Source organism: Ixodes scapularis, unplaced genomic scaffold, assembly GCF_016920785.2.
Source record: "Ixodes scapularis isolate PalLabHiFi unplaced genomic scaffold, ASM1692078v2 PGA_scaffold3__209_contigs__length_174095766, whole genome shotgun sequence".
Taxonomy (NCBI): domain Eukaryota; kingdom Metazoa; phylum Arthropoda; class Arachnida; order Ixodida; family Ixodidae; genus Ixodes; species Ixodes scapularis.
In genome coordinates, this window is record NW_024609868.1 from 67,407,950 (window position 1) to 67,430,119 (window position 22,170).

The following is a 22,170-nucleotide window of genomic DNA, read 5'->3' on the forward strand; positions in this document are numbered from 1 at the left end:
GCCTGCTTTTCTGGACGAACTAAAATGTTTCCGAAGAAAATACTGGTGCTGTGAAAAGTGCTAATTTGGGGCTATAAGTTAGACGTGACCGTGTTGTAAACTAAATAATACTGAAATAATAAGCAGAGTGACGGACAGTGGAATAAACAAAGAGCTGGACGGACAGAGGCATTGTTCTGTCCGTCCCTCTGTTTATTCTTTCAGTATTATTTGGGGCTCTAGGTGAGGCAATAAAACTTAGTTCTCAACAGGGCCCTGTTTGAGCTACACTTAGTTCTCAACAGGGCCCTGTTTGAGCTACACTGCGTGCCGCGCACAGCACATGACTACCGTAACGTGAGCCAGGACGCCGGTGCAAGTCTACTTCCTCATTTATTAAGAGCCCATAATGCATAGAACAAAGAAATATTATTGTGTTACACGCTGCAATAGTTTAACTGCCAGAGGGGTCAACGAGTAATATTACACAAGCATGATTTCTTTGTTCTTTAAAAAAGAACCTGGCTAGTTTAATGCATCAAAAAGCAAGAACTTAGAAATAAAGCAGCGGTGGCAAATAATAGGTAGCAGAAGTCTCCAGCATTGAAAAAAATATTTTTCCCAAATAAAACGCAGGAAGCTCGTCTAACGTTGCCGGCCGTTGGTAATGGATGCAACAGCATTTATCGTACCAACGAAAGCTCCGCGTCGGCCGCAGGTCACGAGAGGGTATGACACAGCACAGTTGACGCCGACCGCAGACGCCTAAATTACGCCTGCCGCGGTAAGCAAAACACTAAGGAGAGAGCAACGTATTGCAAAAGCACTGACGGCAGTGCTGTGACGCCAAGCAAGGGCGAAGATACCGACGTCATTGACGCTCTTGTTCTGGTCAGTTTCGGTTTGAAAGAGCCTGCAGGAATGAAATAATTTAGTCAAAAACGCGCGCAGAAATTGTTTGTGCCTTTACTTCGCTGTGGGGTTGGAGAATATTAAGGTTGGGCTTCAATTTCGTAAATACAATAGGCCCTCTAAAAACAATAATTAAAAAGCTAATTAAGAGATCTCCGTTAATTAGTCGCCTAGTTGCACAAAATACTTGGTTCCTAGTGGGCGTCAGGTCGGGTATGCTAATGGCATCACTAAAAGTGCCCTAACGCAGCTCGTTTTTTTTAAAATTTGGTGCAGCTAAAAAAAAAAACACTATAAATAACCACAACAAGAAGAGTTTCGCGAACAGAGGCCCATCATCATTTTTGGCGGTATTTTTAGTGCTGATTCGTTGGGGCATGCCATAAAACTGTGGACATGGGACTGAACATAGCGGCCGAGAGGGGAACCGAGGCGCGTTCGGGAGTATTAAAAAAGACGAGGTGGTGTGAGTTTTTCTTTTCGCGATAGTTGGGCGATAGGCTGGGAATGTCAGAATCTGATAACGGGATAGCTTCAACTAGACTGACTGCACGACGGTGATCTGAGCTAAATCCTTCGGAGGAAGGAAGAGGGTGACAAGCGAACGGCACTGTACAGCATGTGGAGATGATTAGCCGAGGTATTTTACCCAAGCCTCCATTTCGGCACGTGCCAATATGAGCGCAGCAACACCAGAAGCATGCCAAAAGATAGGGATAGTAAAATACAACCTTACAAATCTCAGAAACCCATACGTCAAGAGGCCATAGAACATGCGCACCTGTACACCTAGAAATGACGTTGCCAACCAGAGATTGAAAACGCAAAAACAAAAATACATTAAAAACTGAAAAAAAAAATTTTAAAAAAAGCCGCTGATGCAGAAAATCGCTCATACCATGATATTTTCTTCTATCGTGTCGATCAAAGAACACGCCGAATGCCACTGTTGCTTTGATGTTGTGCGCATCGCATAGTCTGTCTGTTGGAAAACTATAAATACACGCCAAAACAAAACATTTTGAAATACGTGACTCGGAATCCAACACTCGCGAATGTAGAATCACGCAGCTCCAGGAATAAAGTTGACTGGCTTTGGTATGCAAAGCCTGTTTTCAAGAATGCCAAACCTCCATCGGAACCAGGAGTGAGCGAAATATCAGTGGTGTGTATAACTTTTTATGGCGCTTCGCGCGCTGGACTTTCTCTTGTGCATTTGGCAGAAATGCTTCCCTGGCGTAAAACAAAATACGATATTATGTATATCCTGGAGGAGGATTTGTGTGGCATAAAAATTCTGTGGTGTATGCAGGAGTACTGACTTCAAGACGCATTAGTCCTCGCTCGTTCTTATAGATACTTCATTCGTTTAATTTTATGTAAATAGTAAACAAACATACAACCCAATCCTGAACACTAGTCTTCTTCCTGTCGCATGTAATTTGGTGTTCATTTGATATTTTCCTTGTTCACTGTAATATTTTCAACGCGATTATTTCTTTCCTAACAAAACGATAAAATAATAAAGCATTTCGAAGAAGCTGACACTGCGATACCTCTACCAGCACAAAAACGACGAGCACCTTCACTATGAGCCTTTAGCACTGAAGTTTCAAGATAGAAGTTGCGTCACTTCGCGCCATTTTACCAACCACCCCAATAGTACAAACAAATGCCATGACATAGCCCTAGCTTGCGATCAACGAACAACAGTGTGGCTTAACGTTTTCGTGATACTAGTAGCACCGTGGGGCGGTGCGTTAGTTAACGCCCAAAATTGAAAAAAAAAAAATGTCAAGGTAGAAGGCGGTGTCATTCAAAGAGCTGCTGCTCTGCCTGGTTAGTGCTGGATGCCCATAAGCCACAGGGCAGTGAAGCTAAAAAAAACATACAAATACAGACATGTACTGTATACTGAGAGTGTAAGGTTACGGCACATTAAGTTTGATTTATTTGTTGAGCCAACGATATTCCTTGCACAGGAAGATGACGAACGCCCAGAGTAGGGATTAGGCGAAACTATCGAGGATCGGTTCCCGATTCGTTTAAAATTTTCCGAACCTTTTACGACAATAGTTCGGGCGTTTAAGCTTTTCGCAAGGTTTTCCTTCAGGACGATGTATGTGCATTTTGAGTGGGGGGCTCGACAGCTACAAGATCGGAGTTCAAATATTAATTTTGGGGTCAGTTGGGAGTATATCTTATCAGTCGCGAAAACGACTAATACTTCGTTCTGTTTTACCCTTATTTTTTTTTGCCTCGTTTTATATATATATATATATATATATATATATATATATATATATATATATAAAGGGTGATGAATGTTGACAAATGCTTCCGTTGATATATGGGCAAAAGTGATGTGCGCAGACACAGCAGCCGTAGGATGAAAAGAATAAAATTCTAATTTAATGGCGAAAAAAAGTCACGCAAGAAAAAAGGGTGAAGTGCCGAAAAAAAGTTGTATTAGTTTACGGGAATAATGAAGACTAGGCACAAGAACGCTAATTACGTGGGAAAGAAACTTCTAAACAGGACGGAGTAAAAGTCAAAGTTAACACACAAGAACTTACAAAAATAAATTGTTAAATGAAAAATAGAATAAAGAATTGAAAATAAAAAATGAATAAAAATAAGAAAAGGGCCTGACGTCCGTCGACGTTTCGGCAGTGGCACTGCCTTCTTCAGGACGGGAGCCCATATGGCGTGGTAGGTTAGTTTTATAAAATATCTAGGGAGAGGGTTAGTTCACGCGAAAGTTCGAAGGGGTTTGTAGGGTAAGGGAAGCACGGGGGGGACGAGTCCAATTTTGTCGCGATGAGGGAGGCGGTTCTGGGTTTTTTTCACAGGTGCACTGGTGGTATGGAGGAGCTCGTAGGGAAGGGGAACACAGAGGGCAAAGTCCAATCTTGACGTGATGAGGCATCACGTCAAGATTGGACTTTGCCCTCTGTGTTCCCCTTCCCTACGAGCTCCTCCATACCACCAGTGCACCTGTGAAAAAAACCCAGAACCGCCTCCCTCATCGCGACAAAATTGGACTCGTCCCCCCCGTGCTTCCCTTACCCTACAAACCCCTTCGAACTTTCGCGTGAACTAACCCTCTCCCTAGATATTTTATAAAACTAACCTACCACGCCATATGGGCTCCCGTCCTGAAGAAGGCAGTGCCACTGCCGAAACGTCGACGGACGTCAGGCCCTTTTCTTATTTTTATTCATTTTTTATTTTCAATTCTTTATTCTATTTTTCATTTAACAATTTATTTTTGTAAGTTCTTGTGTGTTAACTTTGACTTTTACTCCGTCCTGTTTAGAAGTTTCTTTCCCACGTAATTAGCGTTCTTGTGCCTAGTCTTCATTATTCCCGTAAACTAATACAACTTTTTTTCGGCACTTCACCCTTTTTTCTTGCGTGACTTTTTTTCGCCATTAAATTAGAATTTTATTCTTTTCATCCTACGGCTGCTGTGTCTGCGCACATCACTTTTGCCCGTATATATATATATATATATATATGAACATTTACCAGTTAGTCTGTGCAATTACCCTTATTTCTATAATTTTTTTTCAAATGTAGGTTTTGAGCCATGTTCAGCTTCTTTTTTCTGATGATTCGTTGTGTTTGTCCCTTCCTTTTTTCTTGTCTCGTTTTTGTGTGTGTGTGTGTTTTTTTTAAGTATGAACGTTTTCCAGCTAACTGCGTTATGACCATTATTTTAGTCGTGGCACTCATAAATATCTAATTAAGGAATTTTGCAACAGGCCGGTGCAGTAAAGCAGCGTTTTGGTTCGCATTTCTGGCGTAAAGGGCTGGTGGTCGCATTGTCTACCTTGCTTTTGATAAGAGTTGGTCAACGACAGGTCGAATCCAGGGGGGCTGTGTTGGACAAATGTTTCGTTTCTCCTTAAATGAAACGGAAGTAACGGAAGTTACGATATCGCGTCTGATTGGTTAGAGGCTCCAGTGACGAAACTTCCCTCTTTTATTATTTGAGCCTCTAGCCAATCAGACGTGATATCGTCACCTCCGTCCCTTCCGTTTCTTTTTAGGACAAACGAAACGTTTGTTGAACATACTCCCCCAGGTGTCGTTTTTTTTTCCAAACCTGTGATATTGAAAATGTAACGTGAGTGCGTTCGTTATTCTCATGTTGAAAATTCACGACAACGATGCTTCTGTCCAGAATGGAAAAGTTAGATTTAAAGTGGATTCAAACCAGCGAATAGGCCCGCTTTACCCAAAATTTAATTATAATAATAATAGTTTTATAATCATTTTTATTTATTTTTATTTAAAGTGCCAAAACCCACCACAATGGTCTTTGGATTGACGCACTTCAACAAAAACACTATAAGTAAGAAACAAAAACACACATGATCATGATCACACTCAAGACACTTCAATACAAAAATAGTTCAAAAACACAAAAATGAAAATTAGTTCGTAAAGGCCGAATTATTCGACAGGACGCGGAACTCAGAGACTTAGGCAAAAATGTCGAGATCCGGATTGGCGACACTGTTGTACTACGAGTGAATCCAAGAAAGAGGTAAGAAGTTACATAAAACTTTAAAAGAAAGGTGGTTATTTACGCCTCGCCGACGTCTGCTCGAAATATTGCGCTTTGGACAAGAGAGCGCGAAACTCTGCGAGGGTTCAAGGGCCAATAATTAACGAACAAGTAAACAACACACATTACACGGCAATATATTATGTTGTTTATTGCTTTGCATTCTCATTGTCGTACGTCAATTTTGTGGCATATGCGCTCGAAGACAATCTTCATTATTACTTAGGGAACGGCGCTGAATATACTGCATCTTATTTTGCGTTCCAGTTGTACATATGCAGCGTTCTAAAAAGTACGGAGTCGAGGTTTAATGGTAAACAGAGAAACGTAGAGCTACGCTCCCACGTTCTTACATTTAATAAAACTGGACGCAGCCTGCTTGAGAGGGTATTCAGAGAGAACCTGCGACATTCTAGTGCGGTGGTGTCCAGACACAATATGAGCAGCACAAGTAGAGCGATCGATACAGAACGCACCGGTTCGGCCCTTTCTGAGCAACCCGCATTGCCTAGTTTGTCTTTCGGGGCTTTCGCATAAACAATGAAATTACATCCCCTACATCCCAAGCGTACAACAAATATTGATCACATTCAGATGTCACAATCCGGTTAAGCTGCGGTAAAACAGTCCATCGGCGCATGCTCGGCAGAAAAGAATGCTTTAAGCAGGTCTGCTGCTTCACCCCCATCGCCGCCTACTTCGACCATGAGCGTCGCAAAAACCATAAAAACAGGCACCACAATAAAATAAAAAAAACGCAATTCGAAGTTTCTCTTTCTCTGATCGGCTGCGTCGCGGGACAAACTGGATTCAAGTACATCGTCGACCGACCACCGTCACCATCGTCGGCGCGTACTTTTTTTTTTTTTTTAATAAGAAGAACATTATAACATAGTGTTTCCTTATGTGTCTCTTGGTTTGATATATGAAAGCAGCTTTAGATAGTTTCGGGACTGGGAATAGTTCTTCGCATATTCCAGACCCCCTACACGAAAAGTGATGGAGAGAACTCTCTGACGCACTGCATTTACTCACCTGGAATTAACGCATCACCGATCATGATAGAGTGCAGTTCCGTTGGTTTGGTTCACTCGCTACACGACGACATAGTGCTTTATCGCGTCCTTTCTTGCTGTTCTGCTCTCTTCTGTTTTGCCATCAGGAAGAGTGGGATGCCAAATGAATGAGCAGATACTCAATGTTTACAAAGAGCCTGGAACGCCAATATTAGGACTGATTCTCTTCTCGCCGATAAAGAGGCACTCGCTCGGGATTTGGGCGAACGGCGGGAGGGCCACTGTCGTCGTTTATCCTCGAAGCTCAACGCTCTGATCCCATGATTGCGGAAATATGGCGGTTGTAAAAATGAAACCGCTTTGACAGCCGCGGCCGGCTACGGCACGCTGCATACCAAGGCCAGGAAGTAAGTGAATAAAGCCTATTTTAATCAATTAAGTATGTTTTTTTTAGAACTTAGTTAGATTATGCAGTGTGAAAAGTCTCTCGTTGCAAAAAGTTGCAACACTCACAAATGTGGTCGGGCAACGCCCCGAAACTATCCGAGTCTATCCGAATCAATTCGTTTCCGGCTACTCTTCCAAAACTTTCGGCAACCCGTGTTTTGGAACTAAACGCTATTTAGGGAGACGTTTCGCCAAATAATTTTTTACTTTGCTGTCGAAAAGCACAATAACAACGAAATCAATCATGTCTTGCACGCAATTGCTTCTCTTCTTACCGTTTTTTTTTTTGTTTTTTGTTTTTTGTAACAGGAAAGCTTTTGATAGCAGCTGCGCTAGTTGATGGCATAAATGCTTCCAAAAATATGCATAAAAATGTTCGCGTTCTTCTTTATTTTTATAAGTTAATTCTGCTTTAGAACAGTGGTCCTCAAATTCGTTTCGGCGGACCCGTTGGGGCTCGAAAAGCTCTCGCCTCAACCCTCAACCCCCCCCCCCCCTCCCCCGCGCCCCCCACTCCTGTCCTTTATTGAAAAAAAAAAATGTTTTTGTTGACCCTGGCTAGGTGGCACAAGCAACCGCCTGTTATAGAGGGTACTGCCGTTATCATCTATACGTCCGATCATAATTTTACTTGAGGCTGCTCTTTTTTAGTCTTTAGCAGTAAAGCAGGCCCTTTTCACGCGGCAATTACTTGTCGTATTTTATACCCCTCCCTTCCCCAGCTGGCATGGGGTCCCCTATCACTTTGGTGGGTCCCCAAGGGGTCCCCGACACATCCATGCTTGAGAATTACTGTTCCAGAAGATAAAACAAATCCTTCAAGTCACGAAGTAAGTCCTCGCCATTAGAAATGTAAATTCTATATATAAAAAAAAGTTTCAGGTCGTTTCACGATTTTGAGACCCCAACCCTGACTCTTTTAGAGGTCGGGTTTGATACACGTGAAACGTAGGAAATGTACATAAGTATTACGTACTGCAATTCACCCTAAACGCACTAGCACCAAAATGGACAAAATTGAACATGATTGTTCCTTAACGCGCCACCGAAATGTCAGACGCACGACGGCTGAGATTGTTTTACACCTGGTTTTAGTTCGTCGATTTTTCAAAATATGCCTTCGAAATTACGCCCATTAGACATGAGGAAGATACATAGAAAGGGGGGACGGACAACGAAGACTTCCACATGGAAGTCTTCGTTGTCCGTCCCCCCTTTCTATGTATCTTCCTCATGTCTAATTACCGTTACCAACACGCTCGTTTTGTATTTAATTACGCCCATTATTTGTAAGTTTATGGCTGTAACTCTAAGACGATCACGAAGCCCGAACGATAGAAGCACAGAAATGAAAAGTTTATTTGAGTTGTCAACATAAATATTTACAAGGCTCTGACGAAATTATCACAACGTCGTTCCCAGTAGGGTTGCCAAATTTGTATTGCGCTCTGGTGTTCTCGAACGGGTTATTCGTAGATGTATGGTTATTCTGATATTGAACGTACTATATTTAGCGAAACTTTAGCCGTGATAAGAACATTAATTTTACTAACTTTATATATTTTTCCTAAAATAACGTGTAAATTCGTTCACCACCCTTGCCTCTACATATCGTTCTAACAGTGCTAAAATTAATATTCAAGCGCACGCCGAAATATAATGCAAAACCACAATGGAGACGCATGTACAACACCAAAAATAGTTCGCGCAACCTAAATATTTTGTACATTGAAATTTTAAATAGAAAATGTCATCCCCAAATATTTTTTTCATGTTTCTATTTTTTCGTTACATGCTAACTGAAGGACTACCTTATTTTAAGGAACCAAAATTAAGTCCCGTCACAAATGGCGCTGGAATCTTACATTGCACAGACGACAACACTTTTTCATTAAAAAAAACAACTCTCTGAAGGGAAAGCAAAAAAAGATATGGAAATATTTTTAGCATATACTGCGAAAGTGATCAGGCGAAGTTATCCTCAATTCCAAAGGGATCATTGGCCAAACGGCAATCGAAAAGTTGGGATTGAGAATCGATTTTTTTCAAACTCCCCTACGTGGCCTTGTTCTACGATGAATTTCAGTCAAAGCTACGGGCTTCCAAATAGCAGCTATAAAAAACAGGTACGTTAGGCTGCTTCAATGGTCTCTCAGCGCGCGAGCAATATACCCTGCGGCTTCAAATTGACGCATGATGAGACTTCGCGGCCCCGCATGTTTGGCTATAGCCCATCGTTGAGCTGAGAATACACATAGAGAATCGAGGGAAGGGCCAAGATACGAACTTGCATCCTTCTTCGCCCTTAGGAGCGAGAGATGATTGCCCCTTGAGGTATCTGGGTTTTCGATCTACCTGAACTCGGTAGATCACAAGTTCGACCTTGCTCTGGCAATCACTGAGAAAGTTCTGGGTTCGTTAGGAAAGGCGAAGGTGGAAAAGGGGGGGGGGGGGTATGGAGACCGCATTTGCGAATGTTACATTTGTTCGATTGGTTGAGTTCTCCAGGGAACTACCGGTCATCCGATGCAGCGTTATTTCTTTTTCACGCCTAATGATGGGAGCTCACTTCCGCAAATGGCATCGATTTAGTTTTAGTCAGTGTTTTGAGATCGAAGCCCAAGGCTGGAAGCATCATTCGCGCTGCTGACACGAGCCACTGATAAAATTCTGTTGGATATTTTCTTAGACAGCGGCAAGTTATCAACCCCAATGGACGTCTAATGACGCTTCTGTCAACGAAGTTTGCCAGTGCAGTACCATTGCTAGCCTGGAGTCCCTTAACGTGCACAACTAACTGGTTATACATGAGCACGCCTGTACGATGCTCATCTAGATCAAAACGGGCATGGAAAGGGATCGAGCCTAGGATTCCTGGATTCCGCAGGGCGAGCTTTTGCTCCAGGTGCTTCGAGGTGCGGTGGTCCACACTCGGCCACCAATCCCACGAGTCACTGATATACTCCGTTAACCCTTATGACAATTATAATTAAAAACACAGTTATTGCTATAGTGTACCGCCCACCCTCGGACAGCATGTTAGCTTTTTCTTGAATTCATAGATGAACTACTCCGTTATGTGGGTTCAAGCGGCGTCTCACTTATGACACTTGGAGACGTTAACATAAACACAACTTCTCAAAATACAGACGCGATAGAATTTAGTGAACCAAATATGCTTGTGTAAATCTGATCACGATACCTACTAGAATGATTGCTGAAACTGCGACTGCGCTTGATATCTGTCTAAAGTTCTAATTTAGAAGAAAAAGATACTACATCAGGTGTCTTCACTGAGAATATTACTGACCATCTGCCTATTTATTGTTTAAGCTGTGTTTCTAAAAGAAAAAAAACACAAAGGAACCATACTTTTTTTAGGGAAATAAACTCAGAATACTTAGCGAAATTCTATAATCTAATAAAAAGAGTAGACTGGAATGATGCATGTTTAGAGGGGAGTGCTGATGTAGCCTATTTAGTTTTGTTGAATGAGTTCAAAAAGTGTTATGATGAAGCGTTTCCTCTTAAAACAGCAAATCCCAGAAACAAAAACAGAGAAAACCAAGGGTCACTTCTGATATGTATAAAATAATAATGATAAGAACAAAACGTACCATGCATTCATTCAGACTCGTGATATAAACCTGCTACATGAATTCAAAAAGAAACGAAACAAACTGAACTCAACAGTTAAAAACGCCAAGCGTATATATTGTCAGAGCAAATTTGAGAGTATATATGACGACCAACGAAATATGTGGGAAACGATAAACGACATGTCAAGCAGAAAGCAAAAAGACAGCCTTATAGAACAACTTTTGGTGCAAGATAAGATTGTAACCGGCAAAGAAGCCGCAGATAACATGAATCAGCATTTCATAAATGTAGGGAAGTACTACCCACTAGTACAGATAAACACTACTGGCGAAAACTTGAGCATAGATAGCCTCATGGATTCTATAATGTTGGTCCCGGTATCACCTTCAGAAATTGATGAAATCATAAAAATCTAACAAATGATTCGGCGGCCGGTAAATATGACATTAACCCCAACTTATTAAATTTGTAGCGTCAATAATAACTCTGGTACTATCTAACATAGCAAATAAAATGTTACAAAGCAGATTTTTTCCAAACAAACTTAAAATTGCCATAATTCATCCTGTTTACAAAGGAAGGGGAGTAAACAATATAAACAACTATAGACCAATCTAGCCACCTCGGTGGCTCCGAGGCGAGAGCGCCTCGAATCCCGGCCGAGGTGCCGGCAATCTGACGGACGCTTATTGCGGAGAAGGCGCCGTGTAATCGAGCTTTCGGTTGCACGTCAAAAGATCCCCAGGCGGTCGAAATTAATCCTCAGTCCTCCGCTGTGGCGTGCCAGATGCCCGTCATTGGTTTGGCACGTAAAACTCCTAAATTTGTTGTATAGACCAATCTCTATTTTATCAATATTTTCAAAAATTTTCGAAACTACTATAAAGAATAGGCTGGAATGTTTTTTTTTAATAAACACAAAGTTATAACGTCTTCACAATATGGATTCCAAAAGCATAAATCTAGGGAGCAAGCTCTTCTAGATATCAAAGACAAAATAATTGCAAACATTGAAAGTAAATTATATACTCTTGGGCTTTTCCTGGACCTAAAAAAAGCATTTGACACTGTGCAGCACGAATTATTATCGCATAAACTAGGTAAGTACGGTATACGTGGAGACTGGAGTCGCACAAAAACTAGTAAAAAGTTATTTAACCGATCGATATCAATATGTAACTATTAATAAGATATCCTCTTCCCACTTGGTGCAACATGGTGTTCCCCAGGGATGAATTTTAGTCCGATATAAATGATCTGCCCAAAATATCCGGCCCGCAGGAAGTAAACATGTATGCTGGTGATTCTAACATATTCTTTAATGAAAAAAGGAAACAAAGTATTGAACTAGCCGCAAACGCATATCTCTTAAAACTGTCACAATGGCTTCAAGGAAATAGATTGCAATTAAACTCAAACAAAACAAAATACATAACTTTTAAACCACTAAATAAACTGGATGCTGATAGTATAAGCCTCACATTTCAAGGCTTGGAACTGGAGCAAGTAAGCGAGCAAATATTTCTTGGTGTTTGGTTTAGTGAGGAATTGTCATGGGGTACTCATATTACCGAGTTAAAAGGTGACCTGTTCAGAATTATAGGCACTTTGTATGAAATCAGAAATTGTATCCCGTGTTGGTTGCTTAAAAATATATATCACTCCTTGTTTCTTCCAAATTTAAGCTACACAATTTTGGTCTGGGAAACAACAGCGGCCTTAAAGGCGGGGGCTCAAAATTTTCTTCAGCGTGGCAGAAGATTCCCCCTCTTTTCTTTTTTTCCTCCTCCCCTTTCCTCCTCCATTTTCCTCCTCGCTTTTTACGGCCTTCTCGCACGAGTGCTAATGGGCTTACCGGCCCCCCGACAAAATCTCAGTAACCCTTCAAGGTTCTCTGCTTCAATCCCAAAAACCAGGGATTAGTTAGGCAGGCTGGATATGAGCTCGGAAGGGTTCGGGCTGGCTCGCTTTTCTTCTTTTCTTCTTTTTTTTTTTTTTTTTTTTTTTTTGCTCTTTTTTTTTAGTTCTAAAACACACTCAGATAGTCAACACCAACTAGCCCAACAACAAGTTCTTTTACATTCAGATACTTTCGCATGCGGCCACACACGCTACACCACCGCATATTTATCTCGAGTGAACGGAACTTGAACATCACAGCAGAAGGAAAAAAGATGGGTATTTTTATCCGAACTTTGAGCTCTACCCAGAGAGTTGAAAATTTGTCGTTCTAACAACGGCACACTGAAGAGTGATTGTGTCACTATTGTGTTTTTGTTTTTTGTACAAAGTAATAATCATGAGTAATTACAAGTCAAAGATATTGCAGTCAGAGGGACACAGTCTGACCATTTCTGGGGCATAATATATAGGTTCGTACTACAGGTGTTTTCTAGAGTGACGGCCGCCTCTTTGAAGCTACTAAGAAGAGTAAAAACAAACGTCCATAAAAACTGAAACGGTTTATGGTATATTTCATCTATCTTCAGCCTTTAAAAAAAATTTCTTCGTGGCCAAACGTGCATTTAGTTTCTGTCGACAAATGTAACTGAAAACTTGACACCCGACAAATATCTTGCATATCAGCAAAGAGAACGGGAAACACGGAGATAGAACCTCAAAATCACAATTTTCTTCGCGTAAAATAGTGCAACTAGCAATATTATGCCACTAGCAATATTATGCCATTTATTAAAAGACAGCAGGTATTACGAAGTTTTCATTCTCTTCTGTTCGCATTTGTTCGCTGATGAAGAAACGGAATGCCCAGATAGCCTCTGCAGCCTTTACATAATTGTTTGGGGCTTTGTCAGGGTGGGCGAAGGCCATCTCCAAAAAAAACCCGGGAGTTCGGAAGGTGTACTACCGCAAGTTTTGGGGCTGCTTGGATAATTTAGGCGTCTGGCGTTCCCGGCCTACTTAGAAAAGGAGTGGAACAGCGGTCAGCTCAACGTCGTCACCAAGCGGGAAATCATGCCGAAATGTGTCCTCGAACACGTGCGACATCTTTACCCGAACCCAGCCGGGATTCGCCACAATTAATCTACGAAAAAAATTATAGAAAGGGGTAGGCTTAAACGATTTGGCAGTTTTTGAATATAGTCATGCGGACTAACTGTCCACATGGACGGAAAGAAATGCAGTAGAGATGCAGAGCTCTATTGTGTTCTTTATGTCCATACTTGTCTTTCGCGCTGTACGCCAATTAAAATGAATTCTGCAATATCTGTAGATTATGCCTGGTTATGTTGTCTTTAAAAGAAAAGTAATCAAGCAAGTTCGGTATCGTGCCACAATTTGTGCATATACAATTTTATGTGGAATTCAAATTCAAAACAGTACTTCCGCGGGAAATAATGCATCCGTCGTTCTTCGTCTTCCTGAAGCTATGAACTACCGATCCCGGCTACAGGACTTTTGGGTCCACAAAATATCACGCTCAGTAGAAAATTCGCCTTTTCTACCGAAAGTACTTAAAATTATTTGTTTTTCAACCAGGTCGGGTGGTGATGCGTGTTTGAGTGTAGAACCGTTGACTGGGCACTGCTTTGCGACAAGAGTGCAGTGCTTCCTTTCATGCTGCCCGCTACGAGTGTTGAAATTTGAATATAGTAGAAATAAAATCAACTGACACCCTTAGAATTATTTTAAACTTGCGCTTTTTTCAGGCATTAAGATTTTTGTCGCACCTTTTATTCATTGTCGTCTTCGATGAGGGAACAACTTGCCGAGGAGGCCGCGGTGTCCGCGTACGCGCCTTGACAGATAAGGTCGCGAATGCTTTTCACGAATCTTTAAAGACCACGCATAAAAATGAAAGACGCAGCCACTTTACGCCAATGAATTAAGCCAACTTTATGTTTTGGGTAGACGTCTTGCGAGAGTTGCAGTATTTTTAAGTATGCCTAATAAATTAAATGTTTAGGACTAAGTACCAAACTTTTTTAGATGTATTAGGAACCAAAATGTCAATTGGAAAGTTCTAGAGCTGCTTGAGAAACACCCGAATTAGTTGTTTGCAACGTGATGCGGCTCGCGTGGCTTCCTTCTGACTAGTAATAAAGCTTATGAAACATGACAAAATACACCGTGATAAAGCGCCCGCCCCATCATAAAATCAATTTCGAATGTCCCGGGATTTGTTTTCATAGGCCGGAAAAAAAAAAAAAAGAGATGCATGCAAGACGCGTGCCCCACGCTTAATTTATATCAGAAAAGAACTGCCCTCTATTTTATATACAACGTTTATTTTATTTTTTTTCACCTACTAGATATTAGAAAAAAACGTGGAAATTAACGTTTTGTGGATGTGAACTAAACGGCCAGGCGAAGATTGGGTTCAAGAAAGAACGCAACAAAAACTGACTGATTACCTAACATTTGTTAATAAACTTTTTGATTATAAAAGAAAACGGGATAGTTGATTTATAAAGTTGTTGGGCGTAATCGAAAGCCACTAAATTGTCCAGTGAAAATTAGCGCCATTGCGATTTGTGTAGGTGACCTATACGGCCAGGCGAGGATTAGGTTCAATAACGAACGCAACTAAAACCGACCGATTGCCTAAAATTCGCTAATTAACCTTTTAATTAGAAAAGAAAACGGCATCTTGTATTTAGAAAGTTGTTGGCCATAATCGCAAGCTACCAAACCGTCCATTCTTAAAAAGATGTAACGCGCGTACACTATTATACGGCGTCCTCCTAATTTGGGCGCGAAAATATAGTTCTGATTTAATGTGGGCTCCATCTCCGCGTGGCACAGCCTAACGCCATGAAGCTAAAGCGACAAATCATGCGCATTGCTGTGACAACGCCACTGTAGAAGGGGCGAGGAGTGCGGTGGCCGAAAAGATTGCGGTAACACGATTCGCGTCCAAATTAGGCTTTTTAGGACGCCGTGAGCCACTTCACGTCCACTACATCTCTTTAAAAATGAATGATTTGGTGTTTTTGATGACTATAGATAAGGCACAAACCGCAATTGCGTAACTCTGACGTCTTTTTAGAAAAATATCTAGTCGTTAAAAAAAATCGCCCTGTATAAGCACGATTGTAAGGCAGTTCTTTACGTCCGGCGACATCATTACGGCATGGAAGTAGACGTGGACCACAGATCATACGCTGTGCATGATCTGTGGTCACTGTTTTTTTTTTTTCGTACGAGAATGAGCAAACATTTGATACCAAATAAAATAGATTTAGCATTCACCTAATTCGGCTTGTTTACTTTATTCAAATCGATATTTGGTTTGATTACACTTATTTTGTACCTGCACACGCCTACTTTATTCCCTAATGAGTTACAAGTAATAATTACATTGTTTTTTTGTATTTTTTTTTGTCGTGCGAGGTCATCACAATTAATTATTAACAATCGGAACTATGCGATTACGCGGGGGAGGCGCATTTGAAGATATTCAAAATTGTTCTGAATACACAAACAACTTCAAACGTCTTGCTGTTTGCGTCGTTTCCTACACGCGGGACCAATAATAAAGTCAACACCTTATAGAGGAGACTATTTCTATCAACTCAACGCGCAAACACGATGTGAAGCGTGTCTGCGTACGTTGGAAAAGAGATACTGGCGAGCAAACCATAGCGTCGAATGTCCATGCATCAAAATGTCCGTGCACCGAAATATCCGCTCACTGAAAAGTCCCACACCGAAAAGTCTTTGCAGCAAAAAGTCCGTACACTAAAATGTCTGTGCACCAATAAGTCCGCACCGAAATGCCCTACAGCAAAACGCTCTACACCGAAAAGTGCTAGACCCACTGCGGATCGGATCCTCTGTCACCTCTGCCGGTTTACGAACCATGATGATTCAGAACCACTGGTCTATGAAGCGCCATCCCTGATATACAGAAAACGCCGCTCGTACTTTCCGTTGTCGCCATGAGTCCGCCTAAACAACGAAAGATGCCAAATCAGATATTTATATTAAAATTGATACTTCAATGACTACTTCTTTGAGCAGAACAAGGCATTTGTGCTTTCACAACAGCAAAAAATTGTCTTCCAAACCAATGCTAAAAAAGAGCCAATGCAACTCGTTGGGAAGAGCAAGTGCCAAGCTCGCTCAAGACAGCCACTCGGTTGGTTCAGGTCCTTGTCGCAGGTGTGCCGGCTGGCTTCTGGATAATCTTTTCAAATCCTTGAAGCTTTCCTCCACCCCAAACTTGTAAAAAAAAAAAAAAAAAAAAAAGAAAAAAAAAAAACAGGCAGCTGGCAAAAAAATTACAAAAAAATCGGAAGATGGCGAGGAGGAAACGAGAGGCGATTTCCTCCTTTCACAGTGGCGAGAAGGAAAGTGAGGGTCGGGTTCCTTCTCTCTGCTTGCGGGCCGGCCTTTAAAGGCCGCCGTACAGTTCGCGCTTTCCACTTTTTTGCGTTTCCTCCTCTCCTGCCCTCCTTTCCTTCCTTCACCGCCCTCCGCCACCTGTTTACCGCCCTTCCCCGAGGGGACAACACGGAGAATGGATTAGGAGACGCCTCCGTTAATCCGGCCTAACCCGCCGAAGAGGGGGCCTGCTGCTTGACCAAAAATTATTTCGCTGCTCGAAAAAAAAAAAAAAAAGAAAAACGCCGCGGGCAGCGACTGAATGCGCTTTGCCGGATGCGCAACGCTCCGTCCACCTTGAACAAGCTTGTATGCACTGGACTAACATTTTTCGCAGCGCGGCAGGTTTAGTGTAGGTCCTATCATATGGTCCTGCAAGACTTCCCTGTCCGCCACAAGCTAGCCAATAATTCAAGAACATAACGACGGCAGCGTATTCAAACAGTGTAAAATGATATGTATATAATATTTATAAGAACACCGTTGTCTTCACTGCTTGGCTTTCAAATTTTTAGCGTTGCCAATAATCGTAATCAAACTATTTTTATGATAGAAGACCTCTCGTCGGCATCGACCCCAAGATTACGCTTACGTGAAACATGATTCTGCGCGGAAGCGGCTCGAGTCACCGTAAACTTTTTTTTTTTTTTTTTTTCAACGTGGATTTTGCTTTTTAATTTAGCTGAAATACCACTGGCAGAACACGAATCGCATACTTGGAAGGTATATACCGTCTGAAAACTCATATAGCTGGTTGAATGAATGCAATACTATCGCATTCGTTGAAGCTTGATTTGTTGATTCGAACTTCAACAAATCACACGCACCCATTCTCCCTATTCCTGTTTACCCAGTCATAGTCGTTCCCTCACGATGCAATACGTGTACAAGTAACTGCAGTTTATGCATTGTTGACGTTGCACAGCCGTGATCGCACGGTTTACAGAAGCGCTATAGAACGAGCACAAGCGTCGAATTCCACTACACTGATTGATTTCTGTCTCACCGCCGTGACGCCACACGAGAAAAGCGATTCCGTTCTGTCTGTGAAATTAGGAACACAAAAATCAAGCTATAATCCCGGTAATAAAACAAAGCGAAATGGATCTCTGTAGCCAAAATACCCAACCGTTTGCGAGGTGACTAGGCGAAAGCATATATTACCTCCGTACCTTTACCCTCTGCACACCGCCAGAGAGAGTCATACAAACTCCTTAGAGCTATTGCCAACACGATTGCGTTTGCAAGCCGGTAGTTTGACTCGGCTGGGATTCGTCCCTTTCATAGCTCTCTATGAAACCAGAAAGGTAGATACTTTTCTACATAGGGTGGGTTTGCCCGGGGCCTCCAGTTATTTACGGCCAAAATCACACTGTAGGCGCTTCAGCAATGTTCACTCTGGTCGACACACGTGCACTGTAAAAATGCCAGTCGTCTACTCTTTCCGAAAAGATACTTGACGAGCCAATCTTAGAGACCGACGGATAACGAGGCCGAAATTATGCTTATACCTCAAGAAAATTATAACACAAATTTGGCCTCGTCATTCCCAAACTGGTTGCCGGACGAAATTCTCTATGCGTATTGCAAGCCAGGGTTGGTAATAGTAACATAAGATACGTACGGCAGAATTCATTTCCATAAATAAAATTATTTGGCTGACGCCAAAGTAACGCGAAATGGGTGCAAAGAGTTTTGCAAAAGGGAGCGTAAACCGGAAAAAGGGGGAAAAAAAAGACAGAAGAATATGAGAAATAAGAAAAAAAAAATCTCTGGTGACGTGGCCAAAAAATTTTCTTTTCATGTGATTTTTATTGTCACGTGACCGAACAAAAAAAAAAAGCGAAATAAAAAAAGAACACGAGAAAAAAACCGTCCCCTGCCCGGTTTCGAAGCTAGGCCCTCTTGATCGTGAAACTAGCGCGCTATTCGTTGCGCCTAGTTGCGCCAACATAACTTTTTTTTTCTTTCTTTATTGCAAGTTGCGCCAACATAACTCTGCCTGTAATGCTCACGCATTCTCACACCATAGGAGAAACCTTAGGTGCCTTCGTAGTTTTTCACGCATGTGTTATTTTTATTTGTGTCAAGAGTTCACGTTCCAAAATGCTTTTAGAGTTTTGGAGCAAGACGAGTTTCTTCATCTGAGTCACCAGTAGACCGCACTGGGTCCTCCGGCTAATCAAGCAGCTATTTTCAAATTCTCTGACGTGCCCGTCCTCGCATCCGAGGTCGCCGTTTGACAAGCTTATCTTCCACCTGGTAGCCGGAACCCCCAGCAAAGCGCACATGAAGGCTCCCTACCCACGGCAGCTTTGTTCCGTCCCCACCCCCTCTCAAGAGGATGGCTCGCCCCGAGGCTAATCCCATTCTCTAGACGCCCTTTCCACCCAACGCTGGCCCTCTCCCTCCCCGTCCCCCAGCTTCGGGAGAGAAGGTTCTTCCCTGCAGAACGTCCCGTTTGTACAGCGGCCTTTAAACTATAATAAATTAATAGCCCTTCGAAAAAGAATTTTACGTATGCTCGAGGACAAAAAGGGTGATTACAGGAATCTACGTACGGAACCTCTGTTTTTAAAACATCACATGCTTAGGGCAAATCAAATGTATTACTTTAAACTGCTTCAATTAATGCACAGAAATAGAACCTACTTAACGTCAGAAAGTGAACTAACACCAGTGTACGATATTCGAAGACCGAAACGAAAAGTACCTATAATACGAATAAATTACGGACAACAAATTTTAGCCTTCCAGACTGCTACAATTTTGAATCGTGTCGTACTCGAATTCAACTTTGATGTATCAATATCCCAATTTAAAAGAGATTGTAAAACAAATTTACTGTGCAGTGCTCTCACATTTTGTTAGATACTGCTCGTCTTTCTTGAAACAATCATATTTAGTTAGCAATAAACTTACCTTTCTCGTGACTTCATCTTTTGATCGATCTTTTCGGTCTATACAAAGTTATTGTAAAGAAAATGTTATTTGTAATTGGAAATTCTTTCTTTTGTAGCTTCATGTTTTTCGACATAATTTTGTCAGACTATATGTTGTAGAAACTTGTGATCTAGACTATTGGATCATACCGCATATATCTATCCAATACTTATCTGTTTTAGTATGTCTAGGCTATAAAACTGTATATTTGGCAGTATTTGATTTCGCTATTGAACTTATATGAATTCAATGTATATGTACTTGAGATGTATGATGTGTTATATGTATATGATGTATTGTAGATGTACGTTGATGCTCGCTGTACACCAAGAGGGGGCTAAGGCCTTGTCAGGCACTCGTGCCTTTAGCCTTAAACCCCCTCAGCAGAACATGTACCAGCAGACACAAATAAAAAAAAAAAAATAACAAGTTGGGACAGCGGCCAATGCCAGAAGCACGAGAGCTCGAGGTCGCTGCTTTGAAACGTTCTTCCGCAGAACGAACACTCGCGCTAGAAATATATGTCTCAAAGCAAGGAGCTCGGCCTAGCTCGCGCTTGTAGCTTTGGCTGCAATCTGAGCTTAAGGGTGAACGGAGTAGAGCAAGGATTGGAAAACTAACTTTCCACGAAAAATCAGGATTAAAAAAACGAAATAGTGCCATTTTTTTATTCTTATCAAATTTTGCTTGTTTTAATTGGCCGGATGATAATAAGTAAAATTTTAACTCTGGGAACAACACATATTAAATAAAAAACGAAAAAGAAAGACACACAGACGATGATTACAATAGACGCTTTTCAAAAGTGGGCAACATTCAGTAGCCGCTGCGTCAGTTATCTGAGTCCGCAATTGTTTGGGCACGTATCCCGAGCATCTATTGGAAACAAGGATTCCATCAGCGTTCGGCGTAAGCTCCGTTCAGTTCGGATCGAGAACGAGTGCTGCGCCAACGCTTCGTGAGACCTCGGATCCATTCATACGCTTCGTCAAGCAACAATGGCGACCGCCAGCTGCCTCTGTAAGTTGCGTTGATTGGCTCTCCAAGTGCTGTGCGTGAAAGTAGACGCACAGACTTTTTTAGAGTGTACACACGGACGAAGAGAAAGACTGGACGACGCAGCAATAGAGTCGTCCAACGTCTCTCTTCGCCCGTCTCTAATACTTCCGTTCCATCTCTACACTCTAAAAAAGTATGTGCGTCTACTTTCACGCACAGCACTCGGAAAACCAATCAGCGCGACTTACGGAGGCAGCTCAGCGAACGACGATGCCGAAACATATGTTTAGACCAAGAAACGCAGTCTGTGTTGTGATATTAAGCAATGAAAAACGTCACGCTTGCATTGCTTAATGTCACAACTCAGTCTGCCTTTTTCGTCTAAATATATGTTTCTGCATCATCATTCGCTGAGCTGCCTCCGCAAGTTGCGGTGATCGGTTCTCCGAGTGTTGTGCGTGAAAGTACAAGCACAGACTTTTTTTTAGAGTGTAATCAAGACGCAGACGACGCTGCGAGCTGATGGGACCAATCAGACAGCGTCAAAAGCGCACCGTCATGCTGACGTACGTGTTTTATCCTCGCTGGACCAGTCATGTACATAGAAAGCCTAGTGACTTGCGCTTTTGATGCTGCTTGATTGCTCCCATTAGCTCGTAACGTCGGTTGCGTTTGGAATAAAAATGAAACGAAGTATAGACACGCGGTTTCAAGGAGAAATGGGTCTATGGGCACCCAGCGACCGCTAGGAGCCGGTCCCTAAAAGAACAGCGCCGCGCGCTACCACATTTGAGTGAGCGTATGGAGAGCGGCGGCGGTCCGCCGCCGCTGCCGCCGCTCCCGCGCTTCCGCCAAAGTGGCAGCCTAAACAGGCATCTCAACCTTGCAACACCCACCGGTATACCACTCCAATCGAGCTGCAATTGCCAAGGTCGCTTCGCGATGAGTACGTGTGACACCGCCGCGAGAGGCGCGCGTGTCGGAACTGAGATAGGTGTGCATGGATGCCCATATAAGCGTTAAACGCAAAACGCACCGCCACCGAGGAGTTTCTTCAAACACCCGAGTTCATACTTCATAACCGGGCAAAAATATGCTGAGTCACCGAGATGTGAACGCATGGGCCATGTCTGATATTCAGCAAAAAGAGAGCTAGTGCGCATGCATACTCAGAACGTGTTCACTGCACAGTAGACAAACATGGCAGCGCGCCGAGAGCGATTTCCGGAATGGTCGATAGTCTTCCGGCCTCCGGAAGTCATCTGGTAAATAGGAGAGCAGCAAACCTATTTAATTGTTTCTTTTGTGCCCGGCCTTCGATCTTGTGTTTTCATAGGGGCTGAAAACAAGGAA